This window comes from Macrobrachium rosenbergii, chromosome 36 (genome assembly GCF_040412425.1).
Source record: "Macrobrachium rosenbergii isolate ZJJX-2024 chromosome 36, ASM4041242v1, whole genome shotgun sequence".
Classification (NCBI taxonomy): domain Eukaryota; kingdom Metazoa; phylum Arthropoda; class Malacostraca; order Decapoda; family Palaemonidae; genus Macrobrachium; species Macrobrachium rosenbergii.
Genome location: NC_089776.1, coordinates 29026591 through 29050105, shown reverse-complemented (window position 1 = coordinate 29050105; position 23515 = coordinate 29026591). Strand labels below are relative to the sequence as shown.

The 23515-nt window shown below is 38.2% G+C and overlaps 1 long non-coding RNA gene across 1 annotated transcript; it reads left to right on the top strand.

The window, feature by feature from the left end:
* The first annotated feature begins 6821 nt into the window (after window positions 1-6821).
* On the top strand, window positions 6822-22267 carry LOC136825047 (uncharacterized). The gene is made up of 3 exons (XR_010849231.1): window positions 6822-6963; window positions 8636-8756; window positions 16054-22267. It is a non-coding gene; the product is annotated as an uncharacterized lncRNA (long non-coding RNA).
* The last annotated feature ends 1248 nt before the right edge of the window (window positions 22268-23515 follow it).

Below are 23515 nucleotides of genomic sequence, written 5' to 3'. Positions count from 1 at the left end.
CAAATCAAAGCACAGATGTTGGTAACACCAGATCACTATAAAGACTGTCGCCTTAGGAAATTCGAAACTATCTCCAGAGACTCGAGAGAGATTGCAACGGTCGCTTACTGAGCTCCCTGAACATGACTTGAACCTGTACTGTACTCAGGCTCAGTCAGCTATTCAAAATGTAAACAAAAATTTGTAGCGAGCTAGTGAGTAGTAATGTTATCGATGAAGAATGGATCGGATTTTATTAAGGAAAACTTGGTTAATTGAAGTTTTATGGATCATCCCTTCCTCTGCAGACTTCATAGATAAGTGAAGACTACAGCCAGACAGACATACATGCACATACATACACACATACATACATATAGACAGACAGACACTGAGACACATAGGCACAAACAATGTATGTGTGAGATAGATAGATAGATAGATAGATAGATAGATAGATAGATAGACAGACAGACAGGCAGATAGATAGATAGACAGATAGACAGATAGATAGATATGACTTAGTGTGATAACATTTGAATTTTGGTATGAATAATCGAAAACCAGCTGCTGTTACTTCTTGGGGCTTGGGGGAGTGAGGGGGGGCAACTTTAGTCTTGGGGGACGCAGTTGGCCCCCCCTAAATGACGTCCCTGGTTCCATGTAAGTATATTTCAGATCCTAAATCTTCAACCTGCATGAGACCAAGCCTGTGCATGTTCTTTCAAAAGACCTTTTCGAAACTACTGATGAGCAAAAGGACCGAAATCTCTGTTGTTCCTTATATTAAAATAATTTGTGTCTTCAAATGACTTTAAATTTGTACAGAATGTAAATAAGGAAACAAACAAACTACCATTAAGTTTCATTCTTCCCTGGGATACTTGGTGCATCAGGTCTGCAAGTGATTTCATGACTTATTTAAGAGCAAAGCTAATAGACATACCGGGACTTTCTGGGTTCCAAAGAACAGGCGTAGCAGAGGACTGGGACCATTCCGTTGAATGAACGAGGACCTAAGAACGGTTACAAGTTGGTCGTTTAAGGCTCTACCCTAAATTTCAAACTTGTATTTCATTATCATGACCTCGTATTTTCGAGAATCCAGGGGTCGTCAGTTTAAGCTTTGTAGGTCATTCACCTTTCTTCTCTTGAACGTTCAGGTGTGTCGCCGTTCCTCGTATTCAGTTGTACAGTTTGTTATCTTTTATCTGTTATCGTGAATTTTTGTCTTTTTATTTTCGTCTGCCTTTCAAACCTCACTCTTACTGGAGTGGTCAGTTTTTTTTTTTTTTTTTTTTCATTTATCTTGATTTTTGTATATTAGTTTATTCTTTCGTTCAAATATAAGTATGTAATGGGTTGCATATCAATATTCAAGGGAACCAATACGTAGCGAAGCTTCTTGTCAGTGCTTCGAAGTTGGAAAGGATCCAACTTTGCCGGACCATTTAAAATATTAACATTATTTGTTGAACGTTTAATTTATTCAGCGACTTTCCTCAAAGGGATTCCAGAATTTATTCAACTTCTTTCCTCAAAGGGATTCCCAGAAAATTCGACGACTAAAAGAACTGCAAAACGAATAACAACCATTAGCAAAAATTGAACAAACCGGGGAGCGAGGAATTCCCTCGCCCATGAAATTCTATCCCTAAAGTAGGATTAGATAAAGCAATGTCTCTTTTTTTCATTTTCAAGCGCTCGCACATGTCACGTGAGCCGAATGAAGGACGTCGCAGAAGAAGCTGCCTGTTGCCAACCCTTTCTTTCTTTTATTTATTCAACAAACAGGATTTCGGGCTCTTTATGTAATCCGTCGCAAATACATAGCGCACTGCACGTTATTACCATTATGCAAGGAAAACATTTATCAGTCGCAAAGAACCTAACTGGTTTTAAGTGCTGCCTTCTTTCTCCGGAACGGGAAGCCCCAAAGACTGTTGTCCTTTAGTCAGGCAAGACACCGGCTATGAGGACCTCCAAAAGAGATAAACAAATACAAAGCAACGCACTCAGCTTGTTTGCATCATTTTGTGGGTTACTATGACACCACTGGCCTTTAACAGCTCACCCCCAAGAGTCCTTCTGAGAAAATGTTTTTGTTTGAATAATAAATACGTTTCATTAACTAACCTAATTCGCCAAGTAAAAATATTTTTTTTAGAAAGCTATGAAAGGCCAACATCTACTGATAATGCCCAGTAATGACTTACATACGATCAGTCCATATCCACTCTCTCTCTCTCTCTCTCTCTCTCTCTCTCTCTCTCTCTCTCTCTCTCTCTCTCTCTCTCTCTACTGCTGCCACATTGACCAAATACTTTCAAAGCAGTTTCAGTGTTATCAATTTTTGCCTCGCAACAAAAATGGTAAGGCTCAAGAGTAAATACGATTTCTTAATTCAAATAGATACATGCTCAGTTTTAGTTAACAAATCATGTTCGAGTGGAATCATTAGAACGATTATAAATAGTCATAAATGCAGATGAAAAATGAACAGAACTCACTGTATGTTTCCTTTTCTGAATAGAATCACATTCACACACACACGCACACACACACACACACGTGTGTGTGTGTGTGTATGTGTGTGTATATATATATATATATATATATATATATATATATATATATATATATATATATATATATATATATATATATATATATATATATATATATATATATATATATATATATATATATATATATATATATATATATATATATATATAATATATATATATGAAGCTCTCATAGGAAAAATGAGAGCTTATTTTTATATGTCACAGGACCATTGTGGTGAATTGATATATATATATATATATATATATATATATATATATATATATATATATATATATATATATATATATATATATATATACACATATATATTGTAATATCATCTTAAATTATTTTCTTGGTTTCTCATTAACCTAAGTTAAATTTTCATTTTTACCCAAGTCACGAAAAACTGCATGTTGGTTCTTTTCGCTCCCTTCGGGGGTTTTGTATGTATTGTTATATAGAGTTATATTCATCCGTTTGTTTCTCTTTTTTTTCACACTTCTAAGACCGGAGTATTGTCTTCAGCCTCGTCGCCCCTACTTGATGTGGGGCAGTTTTCCATCAGGCGAAGAAGGTTAATCGTTACAGCTCCCGGAAGGGCGGCTCGGCACCCTGTATTCTCACTGCGCTCCTCGTCGGTGTTGTCTGCAACGCTGCCTTCTGGCCAAGGCCAGGACGTTTAGACGCTCGCTTCCGTCAACGTCAGCCTGCTGCTGTTGGTGACGAGGTGTGCCTTGTGCCTCCTTGTGCGAGCTTGTCTGTAGGCTTTGATTTTGCTCACCTGTGAGCAAGGACCATCCCTTGCAATTACGAGTGCTCTGGCTGTGTCCTCCGGGAATCGTCAGGTAGGTCTTCTGAGGCCGGAGGAGGGTGAGCATCCCCTTCTGCCCATATTTACTTTCCCCTTTATGCGAGTGGACTCTCCGTCGGAGCATTGCATGAAAGCATCCAGTGAAAGCTCCCAACGCAGCCTTTAGAGACAGTTTTTCCTCGACAGAAACAGCTTCAGTGTATTTTCGCCGTATTGGGTGAATGGTTATTGGTGGTGTATAGAAAGTAAGGTGTATTGTTATCAATTTTTGTAAATTTATCCTCTGGTGTGAAGGAAGCCAATTAATTATTAATGTTAAGGTTTTCTTATGTGTGTCTCTTCCTTTCGTGTGGACGTGAGTGTGTGTTGATAACGATCTGCCACTGTGACTCTTCTCTCTGACGTCGGTATAATAGTTAGTTAGGAGATTGAGGTACGTGTGAGGATAATGTAGATGCTTGTGTGTTTTTTTTCTAGTTCCTCAAGTAGGTTGTAGGGGACATTTTTTTCGTTAAGTGTTTCTGTGAATAAATTAGTGTTAGATTTAGGCATTTGGATCCGTCACCCTCTTTGAGTGTTGATTACCTGAAGTCTGGTCTGTGGGAAATCTGATCTAGACTGGCAATTAATTTATTGATCAGAGGACCTGGTTATAAAAAAAATTGTTGTGGCTTTTGGTAAGGAATTATAATAAATATATATTAATGATATTATTCTATGCTCAGAACTACAAAATTCTTGTCCAAAATACGATGTTGAATTTCGTTTCGTTGGTATCCCTGGATCTTCATATCGTCTATGACGGACGACGCGATTCTTGCTATGGGTAAGGATGATAGACAAATTGATATTTAGCATATTTCTTTCCATCGAATTGTGCGTGATTTTCCTCTTTTAAGAATTATCTGTTTGAAATTAAAGTTGATTTTTTATGTCAACAGAATTTTCTTTTTAGATATTGAGATAAAGATCGTAACAACAATAATCTAACTAGTTTCCTCACTCATCTGTGAAAATGCAGTTGTCCACTTGCGCTGATTTTCTTTGGTGGCCGACAGATGGCGTTAATGACTTTTTTTCTAGCAAAAAAAAATCCTCTAAATTGTTCTTTGGATAATGGACCGCATGGAATTGAAGGCATAACTAAAGTACGATATCACTGATTATTTTTATACTATTTCATAACAATTAGTGGTAAATCCCCCAGTCATCGTTGGTTTAATTACGAGGCTGAAACTGAAGCGTAATTTAACCTTTGAACAAATGATAGCTTGCCATAATCACATGACCGATACAGTTTAGTTTCATTCACATGAAAATAAAACGGGGTTATTAGACAAATACTATATTTAGACCCGAATCATTAAATTACAAAAGAAAGCCATGAACAGGCCATGCAATCATTTTATTACAGAATTACTTTCGCAGAGGGCTATTAGTAAAATTTATCCACACTAATTGCAGTGCTCTGGATGGAGGTGCAGTGTGCAAATGCTAGTAAAAGGGGCAATATGGCAATGTTGCAAGCAACGCAGAATTCGTCCAAGTAGCAAGGCTATAGCCTCAGGAACTGTATAGGGAGCAACATAGTCTTTCCTTCTAACTTGATAATCCGATGTTTATTGGGCTTCTAATGACGAATTCGTGCGAAATTACAATGTTTTGCAATTTGCTGGCAATACGACAATGCTGAAAGCATGGGACTATTAATTTTGTCAACACAGCTCTAAAATAGCTCTAGGCTTTTTTTCAGGGAGCAAATCAGCTTTCCTTTGAAACTGGATAACATGCAGTCTGCTGGGCTTTAAATGGCCTGCAAGCATGCGCAATTGGCTTGTATTAAAATGGATTTCCAATATTGCAATGTTGCAACAAAGCTAAATTCGTGAAAATAACAAATTATACTTGAAACTGGTTAAAATATAGTCTATTGGATTTTAGGTGGTCCAAACCCAACTTTCAAAGCTTTGAACTGGATAAAAGGCAATTTACTGGGACTCTGATGACGAATATGCATTCGAAATCACAATATATTGCAACTGCTTGCAGTACGGCAAGGTTGCAAACAAACTCACAACATACAAAACAGGAAGACAAGAGGATGGTCTTGTTTCAAACTAAAGAAAGGGAAAACAATTTGTCTGTAATGCCGCAAATGCAATCGAAATTGCAGTATATTGCAACTTTCTTACATTACTGCAATGTTGCAAGCCTGACATAAACCATAAAAAGATCAAGACTGTAGTCTTTGGAAATTTTTTAATGGGCCGAAATGTTTTCTCATTCAAACTGGATTAAATAGAAATTAATGTTCTCCTAATGACGAATAATGCATAGGAATTTGCAATATGTTGCCATATCCTTGCAATACAGCAATGTTGCAAGCAATAAAAAATCCAAAGTAGCAACCTTATTATGATGTTTTCTGGGAGCAAACCAACTATTCCTTTCTTAAGAAAACGCAGTCTAGTGTTCTCCTGATAACGCTTATGCATATGAAGTTGCAATACATTGCAATTTCCTTGCAATAAGACTGTTTCAAGCAATGCATACTTCGCCAAAATGGGATTTTTCCTCTTGGCAAACAAACTTTTCCTTCGAACTGGATAAAATGCAGCTTATTGGCCCGCCAATGACCGATATACACTGCAATTGCAGAGTATTGCTGATTTATACCATTACGCTGTATGATCAAAGCATTTACGCCTTAATCCTCTGCATAATGTCGAATTAATGAACGGTAATGCTCAGTAATTATGGAGAATAAAAAGAAAGCTTGCCATCAGTAATATCAATAAATTCTTTGAGAACAGAATTAACATTGAGTTATAATTATTGTTTTCAAGTTGAAAATGTTTTCATTTTGGTGCAATTTATGTAAAACAGGATATATTAGTCCAAGATGTGTTGCTGTCGTCATATGCTGCTTTTCAACGGTTCTGTACAAATTCATTTTCTTATTGTATCTATAGTATTCCTACCTTATGCATTGCCCAATGGTTCTTAGATATTTTGGCACCATAAACGATGGTGCAAAGTTTCATCATATCAGTTTCAGCAGATGAGTTGAGGGAGAGTCTGTATGTGATTAATATTGGAGATATATCTTGAACACTAACAATCTTAAAGGATTTTTAGTATGTAAATAATGATACACCATTCCTTCTGCTTATATGTTTATTTTCGCAGGATTCCCCAGCTCATCCATTCCCATAAGTTAAAACTGTTCAAGGTATGCCAGGATCGTCTGTCTACGAACAGTCACTGCTGCAGAGTTGTCGGAACTGCCAATCTCCACGGCTTTTAAAGCAGGTGATATAAAGATATTTTATTATTTTGAGTAGTCTATAGTAAGGTCAGAAATGTAAATTAAAATTAAATTGGTTTTTATTTAATTATCTTATGCTGAAAACTGTAATATTCATGTTCAAAATACGGTGTTAAATCTTACAATGTTGGTATGCCTGGATCTTCATGCCGTCTTTGACGTGCCACGTCATTTTAGCTGTTGGTGATGATTTTCGTGCCATTTTTTTATTTTCACGAACGATTTATTCCCAGTTGATGAGAGATCGTAATTTGACGTCATTTGATTCAAGGTGAGTAATGATGACGGTGATAAATGGCATTATGGCAGGCGTCACTTAGAAACACAAGAATTATTAAGGAGCCTTTGGGTAGGTGCCCACCAAGACAATATGCCTACCCTTGTTGAGGTTACTGAGGTATCGATGATTTTTGAGATATTTTAGCCCTAAGGTATGGGTGTGGGAGACACTGACCATCCATAATATAGAACCTTTGTGTTTTTTCAAAGCTGAAACTGTAAAATATCAGTAATTAAGTCAATTGAGCGGCAGGTATCCTAATTTGCACGTCATACCATAATCTTCCCAAAGTCTTTGGCCCAGGTCGACGATTAACCCTACGAAGGGTATTTTGGGTATAGCCTTATCTTTAATCATCAGTCTCAACCCATCCAAAGCAATATAGCCTAGGCTTATCATACCCTAGAGTAGAGAAGTATGAGCGTCCTCCCTCACCTTCAAGTTTTTGAAACCGTAACCTAGAACCTAAGAATGGCTTCCAGTTTCATTAGGTTATGTTGGTATTTTATTGGCCCATCTGTTATGGTAAAACTTTTCAATAGATTAACAGTGAATACTCATAGTAACAGGTAGCTTACGTGGGTATGAAATGAGCAAGGTCGAGGGACAGTTGACACAGCAGTCTTTTGTTTTGGGGAGATGGGCGAAGTAGTCTAGACCTTGCGAATGGGTTGAAATATGAAAATTCAAGTGAAATTAAATGCTTTTAAATTTTACTTTGCATGCTCTGTAAACTTACACCAAAAAATATTGTTATTTAGCCCAGGAATGGATGCTTTCCAGAATCAGGTTTTGGATTTTACAACAAATTTTTGTGTAATGGTACCTGCTGTTCTGAAAACTACTGCCAGGTTATAAACTACTCATAGAATCGTATGGGTTATATAGCATATGTATGCGAACTGCATGGCAGGCTGGTATGGTTAGCCTAGTAGTGATGAAAACTATTTCTATGGTCATATCAGTGGTGTGGTAGTAGAACTATATTTTCAGCATTCAGCAGTGGAAGAACCCATGAATAAAACTGTTTAGTTTTTAAAGCTTAAAGATACTGGTACTCTTTACCAGAGTGTCTATGGTTTTATAAAAGTCCTCAACAGTTATGTAGTTTTAACATTTTATCATAAAACACATGTCAGTAACTGATTTCATACAGTGTGGACTCACTTTACACTTTTTGTGACAGACAAGACATGTCCAGTCCTAAATTTAGCTTCCTGATACTGGGAAGAGATCTAACTGGTTAAATACATTTGATAGTCTCTGCACTGTTGCTGACACAGTCTTTGGTGTCAGATTCTGTGCTTGAGGTTAGGCTCCCAACTTCATTGAGAGGTAAATATTTTAAAAGTAGGTTTGAATCAATAGAGCATAATAGTAACAGGTTGTCTGTATAGCCATATTTAGATTGTGGAGGTTATGCCTCATGAGATGTAGGAATGAGTTAAGGGTTTAAAGTCAGGCCAAACCCTTATGAAAATGATCAGATAAGACATGTTCAGAGCTATGAGGCTGTCAGAGAATTGTTATCCTTCAGAATTTGGAATGACTGTGATTTACAGCATTGTCAGTAATTTGCCATTTTGGAAATTATTTGAATGTTTTCGAAATGTATCACCGAAAGGAGGTTGCAATGAAGTCATGATTTCCCCTTGTATTGCAGGCCAGCGAATCCAGTAAAAACTTGTGTTGTCATGGGGGTCTGAACCATGCCTTAGGCAGTACCAGTATGGAAAGAAACAAAAGGTCTCCCTTGTAGTCTCTTGCAACTGGATCTCAATAAGGTATGTGAATGGAATAGGAGTTGGTAATATTGCTCTCTATGGTAAAGTCTTTTGAAGGCTGCTCATGTCAGCAGTCAGGTTCAACTTAATCAGTTTATGAAGAACTTCTTTCTCTGCCTCTTTTCCCACTTCTATGTGGGGTTGATGTTTTTGACAGCTTTCCTCCACATGGCTCGGTCAAACACATCGTCCCCAGACAATTGTTTGTTTCTCAGATCTTTTACAACATCCATCCACCTTCGCTTCGGTCTTCCTCTTGCTCTCCCGCCAGGCACCTCCATCTGCATCACTCTCCTCCCGACATGTCTCGTCCCTTCTCATCACGTGGCCATGCCACTGCGGTGTTCTTTCCTGGGCCTTCTTTTGATAGTTCTACAACTTTAGCAGTCAATCTTATTCTTTCTTTCTTGATCCTGTTAATTTTTGTTACCCCCCACATCCATCTAAGCATTTTCATCTCCACCACATCCAATTTCTTCTCTTGCACTCTCTTACCGGCCATGTTTCAGCTCCATATATCAAAGCTGGTCTCACTGCTGTCTTATACACTTCTTTAACCTTTAAGTTGATTCTGCAGTCACACATGACACCTGACATCTTTTTCCAGTTTTTCCATCCAGTCTGCATTCTTTGTGTAATTTCTACATCCAAATCTCCATCACCAGCTACTTGTGTTGAACCAAGAGACCTAAATTTTTCTACTCAGTTCAACCTTGTCCCTTCCGCACTAATCTCGGTGTCTTGTTCTTCATTGAACCTTAAATATTCAGTCCTCTTTCTACTGATCTTTAATCCTCTGTCTTCCAGAACCCTCTTCCATTTCACTAGTTTTGGCTCCACCACCCCTCTGTAGGTGCTGCATATCACGATGTCACCAGCAAACCTGATGCATCAGGGGGATTGATCTCTTATTCCTTGAGATAGCACATCCATTATCAGGTCAAAAAGATATGGACTTGAAGCAGATCCCTTATGTAAACCAACTCTTACTGGTATCCATTCAGTTAACCCAAGAACATGTGGTATTTGTTAATATGGGTTACAAAATTTATCCATTATTTCTTATGATGCCTTGAAATAAGATTTTCTAAATGAACCTTACCTCTCCATTATATAGCTTTTACTTCCACGCCATCGGGAGTTTGACATATTGAAACAAAACACAAGAACACTTAGTTTTCTGTGAATATCCTCCTTCTATCCATAAACTTCCCCCCACCCCCAACATCCGCCACCAGGGGAGTGATAGGCACAAACACTCGTACTCGTAGCTGACAGTCTAGTTGTGCCACCGCTTTCGCTAGGAGTTCGGCAGACACGTGGTTTTTTTATGTTGGTTTGTTCTTTTATTTTTTTTTAATATTTGTTCGTTACAATCCCATAAAGTAAGAGTTCCTGTAATAGGCATTATTCCAGTATTATTACCCTCATGATATATTTTACCGAGGGAAAAGTTATGGCTGGATAACTGTATAAATCGTAATTGAACGAAATGCGGTAATTGATCGTGAACGAAGAGAGCTTGTTAGGTGTCAGGTTGTAGAAACAACTATAGAGGATAATACTATTAAGACTTAACCTAAAGGGCTACATGTCTTCTGCTCCTTCTCTTTGGTCTGTTACTCCAAATGAGCTTTCCATCGATTCAGGGCATTAGATTTGATAGGATGGAGTCATTTTGTGTTATTATTATCATTAGTGTTTTATTTTTACCCTCCCAAGAATTAGGTAAATTAGGATCGTTTCCTGCGTTGGCAAGTTCTGTCTCACTCCCTCGTGGCTTGGAGTGACAGGGAACCGAGACATGTCAGAAAGTGGTGCGGATCTGCGCCAGTTGTTCCCTTCCTCTGTCTGGTCTGGTATGGCACCAGGTCCGGCATTAGTGGCGTAAGGAATTTGTATTCGTGTAGGAATAAATTCATAACTGCCTTAGCTTATAGGGCCTATGTATATATATATGTGTGTGTGTATTGAATACATATATTGATATACACTATGTAGGTATAGATACATAATGTGTGGGTTTATATTTATACATTATGTATAAATACTTATGACATCATTAAATATTTTCTTTTATCCGAATAGATGTTGATGTCATTATGGCTTATTCCCCTTTACTCAGAATAGGGAAAAGCCTTCTTTGGACAGAAGCAAGAAAGATTGTGGCTTTTCCTTGAGTTGCCCTAGATAGGATCAGTGCTCTAAGAGACCAACTAACAAGAAAAATAGTATTGTGCCTACGGAATGGCTATGAATTTTCAACTACCGTATGTCAGTTTCTTTAAGGAATAATGAATCTGATTGTAAGCATATTAGTCACTTGGAACAGAAGCTACCAATATCTAATTTCCACTTACAGGCCTTCTGACTGAATGGCAGGTGTTTTCAGCAATATTAGTTGATGATTAGGAAACCTTACAGCTCTCATTTTATGACTGGAGGAGAGATACTTATTAAGTTTAAAGAATCCAAGGAAACTTGATTGATTTGGTTATTGCCTCCAAAGCTGTTTGAGTCTTTAGTATAAGTCTGTGGAAACTATTAAACCCTCTCTTGATAACTATAGGACCTTTGATATGGTAAGAGAATTACAAGTGTTGCGCAATGCTGACTTTGCATTGAAGATACGGTACTAGTCTTTTGGTCCTGACCTAGGTTGAGAACAAAATATCTATTTTGAGGTTTGTCCCTCTCAGGGTTGTTAAATGCAGACTGGATATTATTTAGAGACAATGAGCTCGACACTTATGCCATATAGGGCAATTAGAGTATGCCTCTTAGAGACAATATTAATCATTATATGTTTAAGAAAGAGCGAGCACTACTATGTCTAATTGCTCTGCCCCTTTTTCTGTTAGTTGGTCAAATTAACACACACACAACCTCATACTTGAGTTATTATCTTTGCTGGAGGTAATTATTCATTGATTAGAAAAATTTTAGTGTATGTTCTCAGTCACTGAGATAAGTGATGGTAATGGAAGGTACTCATCATCCTAAGGCTGGCTGTAGACCATGGACTGTAGGCATCCCCTGTTATGGACCTGTTTGAGACTAAAGGAAGTCGTATCTTTACCAGTTTTGGTTTACCATTGCAAGGTCCTCTAGCTTGGAGAGGAACACCAAGCTGTTCCCTGGGTAGGTCTAGACTGTAATGCCTTTCCTACTCTTGCTAGGTTTCAGGAAGTCTTTGTAAGTTGTCTCTTGGCATTGATTACCCCAGGTGACTAGGGAAGGCTGGGTTTGCAGTTTATTTCAGTGGTGGATGCAAGCATCCGAGAGGTGAAAAGTTTTCATCACACTCCCACAAGCTACAGATGACTGCCTGGTATGGTCCATGGTTCTGGTGATCCCAAGACAGGATTTCACAGTAATGCCATTATCAGTTCTGGGAGAGAACCTACCAATCGATTCTTGGGCTTGTCTGAGGACAAAGAAATCTAAATGTTTTTCAAGGTGTTAAAGTGAAGTTTCCCAAGTCTCTGCCATGTATTTTACCCAAGAATCTCTATGCAGTCCTTCAGTTCATTATTTTGTCAATCTTTGAACCTTTTAGAACTAGCTCCTGGTAAATAAGTTTCTGTGGAAACTTCACAGTAGCCTTAGACACAGCTAAAGAGTTAGAGACCCACAGTCTTAGTTAGATAAGATAGGCCTTACAAAAGACAAGGCAATTATCTTTGCCTTATTCTAGACTAAGTACAGTTTTGGGCTAGACCCTTAACTATAACAGTATCTTTACCTAACTTGGAGTCACAAGGGCTTGAGGAACTTGACTCCTTGGGGGTCCAGTACTGTCTGTAAGAGTTGTTGGAATTGCGCTAACAGAATTAAACCTGATGTCAAGGTTCTATCTTGTGTGATATGGAAACCTAAGGTAGAAATGCGATGTCCTTTTCATTGGGTTTTTGGTCAAGGACTATCCTTAATGGAAGGTAAGCCACTGGACATAAGAACAATGGCTACAACTTTTAAATTTGAAAACTTAGACTTGGATAAGATATTAAAGTCAATCAGTGGCATGGTACTCATGTACTTGTTTTGGCTTTGGATAAGATATTAAAGTCAATCAGTGGCATGGTACTCATGTACTTGTTTTGGCTTATCTTCATGGTGCAGAGATTAAATACGATTATGGCAGAAGAGCATTAACTCCTCTGGCTTGTGAAGGGGATATTATGTCCTGAATCAATAGCTAGTCTTCTTTGGTCTACTGCCTTTTAAACCTGGTTGTGGTTTTTGGAAAGCCTGGAGGTACTCAGTGTTGAGTATTAGAATATACCTTTTTCTGTACATATGGACTTGTTAGTTATCCATCATTGGCTCTGCAGGGTTTAGGCACAGTAACCCTACCCCTCCTTCTGCTGAAGGGGGTATCCTCCAAAGAGACCTCGGGGTATCTTCATGATGAGGATCTCGTACCTGAGTGACAATCCTCCTAAGGCGTCGTTAATAGCCTGTGGATTGAGTTCACTGGTTAAAACAAACACTTTTGTACAAATATTTTGTTATTAAATAGCCTTTAAGGATTGGCTGATTTTCACTTTGCCCACCTCCAGTTTCAAATGTGGGAATCAGCTATAATGCCCAGGTCTGGCATGGACAGGTGATCATCTTGAAAACGAATGTAGTAAATTTCTGATGTTTCTAAAATGGGTACTTTATAGGCTAACTTTTTTTTTTTGGGGGCAGGACACCACAGTATGATGTGGCTGTGGAGGGTAGAAGCTGAGGCTGGTAGAGAATTAGTTGGCGTGGCATTGTAGTAAGCGGCATCAGATCGTTGGCATAAACGTGCAGGTGCCAAGATAAAATTCTTTGGAGAAGGACTCAAGCAGCTGACACCCATAGGAAGACGGGTTTAAGGTCGTATGAAGGGGGAGAATGAGAAGACCTCATTACAGGATGAGAGTTTGATGTCATCCACATTTGGATTAATTTCGACTGGATTAACCAAAGTCATCTGGTAAGGTTATTTTCAACCTAGTATTTATATTCGAGATAAATGTATGTATGTAGCAAAGATTACCAGGAAAGAATTCTGTGAAGGGAAATTTGAGAACCAAGGGAATGGAACATAAGTACAGTACAATATGCAACACTATGTATGACTTACATAGTTTTGATCTGGTTTTCATGTTGTAGTGAAATTGTTTCATAGTGATCACTTTTCTCAGAGAGGAAATCTGGATGCAATAGTGCCACATTCTTAATCCAATTTTTTCTGAGTTCAGTTTATCAGCATTAAAACCATGAGTTGTTAGTAGCGTACTGGCCTGTAAAAGCTGGTTGAATTGCCCAGTCTTTTGGTGGCCTTTCTTTATTGGTGAATTTTCAAATTTGAGGTTGGCTGGCACCCCTAACCCTTGCAAATTTGGAGGGGTAACTGTCATTATAAGCAAAAGTAATTTAGGTCGTGGAGGATATGTATTGTTCCTCATTTGGAATTCCAAAAGTGACCAACAGAAGAGAGTAATTGTTTGCATTTCAGCTTTAGACCTGTCGTATCTGGTGTTTTGCAGGGTGATGTTTTTGAACCTTTGTGATGTTCATCTTTGCAATCCACAAGTTTATTGGCCTTAAGAAAAAACTACAGTAGTATATTGCAAGCATTATACAGATGTTCATTTTGTTTTGTATTGTATTTTGTGTCCTGGGAGCTAGGAGTGGTCAGCATCCCCCACCGTAATTCATTGGTGTATTTTGTGTGCAATTATCAGTACAACATGTGATGGTCATGTTAACTTAGCTGTTGCGTTTGGTGTACCCATACTGCCCAGTCACTGCATAACCATGTTCTCAAACCGTTGAGAGTGGTGTAGCTTGTAACTAGCCTTCCTCAACAATAAATTGAAATTCTTGTCCAGGTGTGCTCCCGTGCTATACTTGAATGTGTCTTAGAAAGGCTAGTTGGAATGAAAAAATAACTTGTATATTGTGACTACACCACTGCTGATTGGCACTTATCTGATGTGTAACCAAAGTTCAAGAGTAAATGGTTCTTATGTGGAATAGGTGACCCCAGAAGCAGAAGGAAGTTTTGCCCATTCCTTGCTTGTTTCTTAGTCATTTTTACTAATCACTCTAAGATTTTGGTTGATTTCCCTTAACTAGCTAGCACCAGTGTAGAAAGAACATGACTGTTTTACAACTCATGAAACAGAATGTTAACCTTGTGTTTACATAGCCCAATTTCTGTGATTAAATGTAAGTGATACATACTGATACATATTGTGCAGAGTTCAGACTTGAGACTCAACAGGTCAGGTGGCCGTGTAGAAAATAACCTGTCAGGTATGAAGTATTACTGATCAACACCTATCTGATGTACTTACTTTTCTGGTGGACATGGAGTAGAAAATAACCCTGAGCCCAGTTTTGGCTCTCATGCTGAGCAGAGGCTGCAAATAACGGAAGTAAACCCCCATTATTCGCGTTCTCACTGATCGCGCAAACTATCTGATTGTTTCTGTAACATATCTTTTTCTGGGAAAATCTGATTCATGGATTTTTCACTGAGAAATATTCTAATTGTTGAAATGGGAAATGTTTTTTGTGATAAAACTATTAAAGGGTATATGCATTTTTACAGGGTTTTTCTGTGTTTAAACTATCAAAATGGAGTGTTTTTTAGTTTTGGCTTTTAGCTGCTGAGCAGATCCCCTGGCTGCAAATATGGGGCGATCACGGTACCTCAAATTAGTGCACATATATTGTTGGGGACTTGGGTAACTAACTGCTGCATGCAATCATTGTATGGAAGGCACTGGATGTTTACCAACCATAGCCCCTGCCCAAATTGTACAATTTATCTGGAATATAAAATGGGGCAGACTTTGTATCAGATTGAGATGAAGTAAGATGGTTAAATGTTTGTATGTGTTCTTGTAACTATTAGGAAAGTGATGGTATTCATGGCAGTACCATGAAGCACTGGGCCACAGACCATACAGGTGATTTAGACCACTGGGAATGAGGAGCTAACTGCTCCTTTTTGGGTATGAGGCAAAGCTATAACAAGAGGTTTGTGTACTCTGTGAATGGAGATACAGTATTTCGAACTCATTCTTCTTTGGTGTTAGATTGTCTTTATACTATTGTTTTATATGCAGGAAGAATTCTGGCCATGATGGTTCAAATTCAAGTAGAGTAGTAATCAACAGAAAACAAAAAGTATTAGTCAGACCTTGAGTTTTTGAGGCAAGAGAATTTTTTGGTAATTGCATCATTTTGTGTGAAAAAGTGTCTTAAATTACAACACTGAATTTATAATGTCTTTTTTTTTTCTATGCAGGTTGCATGATTCCTCGTCATCGGTGACCTTCAAGTCGTGATGTGGAAATAACAGAAGCAAAGTGACACTTCTCGTGGGTTGTCTGCACATATACCACTCTCTGAAAGTTGTTGGATTGAAAGCTTTGCATAAAATCAGGTGGTCATTACTGTAATAGAGTGCTTGAACAAGACCACTGAGTCTGACTTGCAGACGCACTAGACTTTTCCCCGGGGGATTTGTCAGAAAAAAATGACAAATGGAATGAGGTAAAAGGTACAGAAGTTAGACAGCTGACAAGAGACCAAGGGAAGAGACCTAGTGCAGGGCATCTGGGGCTGAAGGGATACCAAAGAGTCTTGAGTGCTGTCTGTCTATTTCTGGAGCTCAGATTTTAACTCCTCCTTGGATTTACATCAGATTAATTCTAAGATGATCAGTTTGTGTATCCTAAAATTGGTTACTTCGGAGTAATTTCCAAGTCTGCATTTGGCACATCTTATGCATCTTCATTCGCATTCCTCAAATGAGGTTAGAAGTTTGAAGAGTTTTCTTCATTGTCCTATACTTTGTACACTCTCAGTCAGAATTCCTATGTTGTTTCAGAACATGCCTTGCCCTTAATTTCCTTTCCCGTCATTGTAAATTTGCTTATGCTTGCTGTGATATACATCCTTAACTCCCCTTTTCAGTCGTCAGTCTTTCAAAAAATATTGTAAGCCTTCTTTTTCTGATTCATTTGTTACCACCAGGACATCTGCACGCACAAGTTACCAGGGGCCTCCCTTTCTTCATTTCTCCGCAACTACCTTGATGGCTATGAGTACTGGTGATGGTCACCAGTGTTTATCTCAAATTCTCTATGTTTCTGCCATTATATTCAGACAAGTTCTCATATCATGGTAAATTTCCAACACCTGTTTAGTAAGACCTCTTTGCCATCTAATTGCTTGTCTGGGTATTCCTCCAATGCTTTACCCAGACATACTTGTGTGCGGCTTCCTTTCCTTCACTGCCAACACCTTCACACATACTTGAATACACTGTGTTTCAGTAGTCTTGGCATTTATTTATTTCCATTATTTTTACTCTGTATAGTTATTGACCTATCAAACATCCTGCAAAGGCTTGTAATGTTTGCGCATGCTGAGTAGATGTTTATTTCCATGTAATCTTGTTCAGTTCCTTAACGATTAATTCTCTTGCTGTTTAGTTGACATATGAAGGATTCTCATAACCTCTTCCGATGTTGAATTCTGTATTGATTTTTTATCATAACAACATCTTTCAGTTCGTATTCTTTCTCTTCACAGAAGAATCTCAAAGTACTGCCTTCACTCTTCTCTTTAGTATATTCCAAACATGTTCTTTCTCTGATTGCACATCCACCGCAGCAGCATCTTCTCTAGTCACCTCCTTCTTGACCTCCTTCCCTCTTCTCCTCATAGGCCTTGCCATCCTCTTCTGCCTCTTCTTCTCGAGAATTTGAAGTCTTTATTATTTTTGCATCCCTCTGAGCCTAAACTTATCTCAGAATGCACAAGGTTGCTGAGGCCATTAGTTCTTATGGTGTCTTGCTCATTCATGATCGATGACACCCCTAAATGGGATTACCACTTATGGTGTAACTTGCATGGCTCACTGTAGATGGTACTAAAGGCTCTGTTCAGTGTCCCTTCAATCCCAAATGCATTGCTGTCTGCCTTTTACTTTTCAACTTGGCCTTATTCGACTTAAAATTTTCTTTTTGACATTTATTGTACATTGTACAGTATTTATCATTTGGCTGAGCATTCCCATTTTGAAGATAGACAAATGGACCTCATCTGTAGGCCTTCCATTCCCTGTTGAAGAAACTGGGGCCAGTTAAACCATTATTTGAGAGTTATCCCCTTCTGTTCTGAAATTTTGTCAGAATCCTCAAGGTTTTTAGATATCCATTTATACATTATTTGAAGAACAGCAGTTTATTGGATAAAATTTGAAGTTTGCTGTTAAAAAACTGTTCAAACCATGTTTTTTGTCTTGGTAGGTCGCCTAATCTATCTCATAATGATAAAGGTTGTGATGATTTAAGAATGTATCCTCAGGCAAGCCTGTGAGGGTCTAACGATGTGACTTTGTGGCTGTGTTCAAATGCTGTACATCAGAATTGTTACGGTGCCTTATCTAAGATTTTTGTAATGTTATTTTATTTGTAATTTGCATTTTTTGGGGCACTCTTTTGTTACCTTTTCTCTGTTAATTAATGGAACAATTAATGGTACAGTTTATTTTTTCATTGATTAATTGAAATTGAAAACAATAACCCTAACTTATGGTTATTCTGTGAAGAAGAAGAAAAGGTGTTGTGTATTTTTTACATAATGGTTTTGTTTCAACTGTGATAAATCTGATATGTGGTATTTTTCATATAGTATCGTACTGTAAATTTTGAGTTTTGATGGAGCAGGATGAATATTATATCAACGATTTACGTTTTTAGGGACTGTTATTAATTGTCAAGAGTGGTTCAAGGTAAATACAAGTATTTTGTGTGAGATTTTAAGAAGCAGCAAATTTATCAATTTCTTTCAGTTAAGATGCTGTCTTTGTTTAGTATTCATTTTTTGTCTGTTACAAGGTCATTACATTAACCTGGCCTTATTTGTGTGACTTTTTAAACACCTGGCTTTATTTTTGTGACTTTTTAGACACTATAAACCACTGTAGAAGGAAAATGGAGAACACCAGACTGCCGTGGCTGACTTATGTAGCCAAGTTACTGCAGGATTAACATTTTTACACCAGTGTTTGCCTTTTCCAGTTGATGGGTGATTGCTCTGCAGTTTTGGCTGGAACACTTGTTAATAGATGGGCAGTTGGGTTTCTGAACCCAGACTACAGCTACCAGGTTACCTCATGGCTGATTTCCAACTCTGCCTTCTCAGACTCATTCCAAGTTCATACCTCCCCTCAACCTTTTACTCGACTAGTTTGTTCAGACCTCTTTTTTTTTTTCAGCAAAATTCACTTCAGGTTTGGTCGATTTTCTGAAATTTGGTTATAAACCTCGCATTTCAGCGAGTTACTCCTGTTATTGCCGCTCACTCTGACCAGTTAAGAGAGTAAAAAGTCTTCTTGGTTCAGTTTCAACTTGTGTATTTCGCTGGCCATTCTCTTTAGTATTACTACCCATAGAGATGTTTAATTAAGCTTGGGTTTCTCAGGACCATCAGATGCAACGGCAAGTTTCTATTGTATGTCAGCTATCTTTTTCATCATCTTGTCCCATTCAACTTGCCTATCTGCAAGACATTTACGAGGTTTCCATCCATCTCACCTTTCAGAAGTTATCCATTTGATTTGGAAGAATTTATAGTCCACCTCCTGACCCCTTTTGCCCTTGGAATTTGGGATTCTTTATACCTCACTCTCCAGGGAGCTCCCTTTTTGGTCGTTTCTGGATTCTGTCACTTGGCATTGCAGCAGCTCAGCATCCTTCCACCTAGGTTAAAGCAACAGGTTTGTGAATAACGAGTGACATCGTTTTCATTCAGGAACTCATTACGTTTAATCAAATTCCCCTTCTGATTCCTTAGCCCCTTTGCAGCTGCATCTGCAATGAATACCGTCAGTGGCAATAAAGCAAACTAAATACATTGTTGTATGTGGTGTCCCTATATTGCGAAAATAGTGCCACACTGGGATAATATTAGACCTTCAAATTAGTCACTCGTGTGACTCATGGCTATTAGATGAATGATCCACTTGACCCAATCATTGAAGTCATAGAATGCAGATCAAATATATCTTTAGTGATTGTTCAACTTTCGACAAACAAGTTATGTCAAACATTAAAAAGATTTAATGTATTTCGTGAAGAAAAAATCCTTCCGTACAGTCCTACAAGAGTTGAGAATGTTAACTCAGTGGATTATGGTGTCTGGGACTTTGCACCACAAAAGACTTAGGCCAGGCCTAGTTTTTCTGTAGTACAAAGTCACCTGTCAATCATGGTGGACTTGTCTGTTCTTTTAGCGTCACCAGTCCAAAGCATCTCTCGCAAAAATATTTTAGTTACCTCCGGTTCATGATATTTCATACCCCTGCAAAACCTCTCTCTCACAGCATCAGCAAAACCACTTTCCTGACTGGATATTCTCAGTTTGCCCTTTTCCATAAACTTGGTTTTATTGGCGCTGATTTCACTCTTCTTCGTTCGTCTTGGTCCATCCAGACCTCGTCTTCTGTTTGTCTCTGGCGTTAAGATCAGGTCCTACTCATGTAGCAGCTCCCAAGTGCCTTGTTTTTTGTGTTCCTTTGTAATGTCTCCCAAGATTATGGTCACGAATGAAAAACTGGGCACTGATCCTTGTGGTGGACTCCAACATCAATCTCAAGTTCTTTTGATATAGTTTACCTGTTAAGTATTCATTCATTTATATTTGTTTTTCATTTAAATTTCTTATTTTCTAATGACTGATCTCTTCTTCTTGCGCTTCATACTACCTTCTGGTGCTTCTTTCAAATGAACACCCTGTTCTTTAGTAGCTTGAATTCCAAGTCAGTGGCCCCTGTGGTGGCCTTGTTCCACATGAATAGGTTTCATCTTCTAAATCATGGAAATAGGAATAATGTTGTAGTCTTCCCTAAAGTTTCTACGTCATTCTGTAAGTGCCCTCACTTGTACAAAGAGGCCAGCACCCTTTGGTTTTCTGAAAATTCTTTTCTGAAGTCTTTCGAGCCCTAGGGAACCATTTCATTTAACGAGTTTCTCGTTGCTTGGTACTTGCGCGAAGATGCCTCTTTATAAAGAGTCTCAGCTGCTGCGATTTTCCTCGAACAGAACGAGACTGAAAATTGTCATTTCTGGAGTCTTTCTAGCACCATGGGTCATTTCTTATAGTTATAAAAAGGTTTGTAATGGGGAATTGAATTTATCCCCTGCAGTGTAACGTAACTTGGAGAAATGTCATGCTTAACGCTTCTTTAGAGTGGTTTGTTGTAAAGGGAGTTAATGGCCTTAATATTCTATACAACTGTAAGATGTGTACTTTTAAACCATTATTATTCACTCTATATCCAATGTCAATACTTGTACTACGTCATTGGTATTTCTGTCACGTTTATATTTGTCTTCTCTGGGCTTTTTATCAAAAGACAGAACGAGTTCATTTTGAAAATACGAAAAAGAGTGGGATACTGTGTCAAGTGCATTGTTAGTTTCGTTTTAAGGAGTTGGGGTGTTTTTTTTTTTTTTTTTTTTTGTTAAAGTATGTTTGTGTTTTTTAAACCCATCCTCTCTCTCTCTCTCTCTCTCTCTCTCTCTCTCTCTCTCTCTCTCTCTCTCTCTCTCTCTATCATTGTAGTCAGGTAGAACTCACTCTCTCTCTTGTAATATTTCGTTATAGTCTGGTAGATTCTCTCTCTCTCTCTCTCTCTCTCTCTCTCTCTCTCTCTCTCTCTCTCTCTCTCTCTCTCTCTCTCTCTCTCTCTCTCTCTCTCGATAATATTCCCTTGCAGCGTTGTAAAATCTCTCTCTCTCTCTAATGTTTCATTGTAGTCTGGTAGAATTTCTCTCTCTCTCTCTCTCTCTCTCTCTCTCTCTCTCTCTCTCTCTCTCTCTCTCTCTCTCTCTCTCTCTCTCTCTCTCTCTCTCATATATAATACCAGATACAAAGACGTAAGAGAAGCCAAAAGCCATACTAAAGTCACAAATGACTTTCATAAATGGTACGTGAGACTTCTTATAAAAGGTTTGGATAAGTTGAAATGAAACGTTGCTTAGAGATACTGCTTAAATGAAGGTACTGCAGAACGAGAGAGATATATATATATATATATATATATATATAATAACTTTTAGACTAGTTAAAGATATCTGCATTGAGGCCAAAAAGAAAGATTTGGGTGTACCGATTTAGGACACTGACTAGGCCTGAGTAAATTTTTAAGGTTTCTTAACTCGAAATCATAAAATGGTTAAGGATTATCTCGTATAACGTGGGATTACTGATGGGAAGTGGTTCAACAGAATTAGTAAAGAAAATTTCAATCTTGCATAAATGGACTAATAAATGACATAAAACTACCATTGTAGTAGGACGTGAATGAATATTGATGACGTCATAGTGTGACGTCATTATTCCTGTATAGTAAAGGTTGACGTCATTGACATAGTAAATGTTATGACGTCATTGATGACGTATTTAAACTGTAGAATAAAGTGAGGAAATAAAAACCATCAGATATCCGGACAGAGTTTTATTTAAATCCAAGAAACAATTTCGAGGGGCGGGGAGTATACTCGTGACAATAAAAGAAAAAAATTTTATATTTTTTTTGTTGCCTTGAGGCCAGCACTACAGTGCCCCGAAGGAGGGAATGCCCCCAGCAGCCGGAGGTATACAGCCAGTCAGTTACCAACTTTGAAGCCGACCGAAAGCCCTGTTTTCTAAGCTGACAGCTGATTGGCAGAGATAGGAAGCACCTCATACTTCTCTTGTGCATTCCCAAATGTCTTTCAGTTTTCTATGCCACTAATGAAGAATGTTATGGACCCTCTCAAATGTCAAAGAAAATGGACAGAAATTCCACGATGGTCGTGGTCAAGTTACCACTGAGACAAGCCTTAGCTTACGTTCGCTCTAAAGGCTGTGATTTCGTACTTGGGCAAATGCTTACTTGACGTGTAGCGTCTAATGAAACATGGAATGGAAACACTGTAGACTTGTACCGCCAGAATTTCGTTACGAAGCATAATGTCCCCAAAAAATTTCAAGTCCAGTTCCTCTATGAACAACTTGCTAAGAAATCTACAGGGTGTAAACATACATTCCGGCATTCTGTTTTCCGTTTTCTTTGAGATTTCGAAACCGAGAGTGCATCCCTCGCTTCGTCTTAAATAGAAAATGAGTCTTTTAGTCAACCCTCAGAAAACCGAGCAGGAATAATAAGCAAAAGACACTTTATTGAGATAAATATATCTTTGAACGTTAGAGCCAACTGACATTGACTCTGTCCCTGGCAGAAGTTTGACTTTGAGAACTGTAGAGGATAACTGACTTTTAATTATTAAATCATGCGGCTATCTTATCCTGACTCTGACTTCATTTTTTTTTTTTTTAATACGGAGTTGACTGAAATAACTTGTAGCCTACATTTTAAGTCTGTTAACCTGACATCTTCCAGCGTCTCGACGTCAAATTTGATGTCAAAAGGCCAATACTGGTGGCAAAACTGAGTTTTGTTGTGTTCGTAACGGCGTTACAAACACTGAGACTTCAATTTTGCCACAAACATTGCTATTTTGATTTCAAATCTGACGAAAAACTGCTAAGATATGTCAGGAAATAAGCTCCTCTGACACCCCATCTGATGTAGAAATGCCCTTTAGGAGTGACTTCATAGCCGTTATTTTTCAAATTAGTCCCACTGAGCTGAACTTTTTAAAAGTGAAAATGGTCATGTTCACTTGATAGTTTTATCATTAGATTTCATG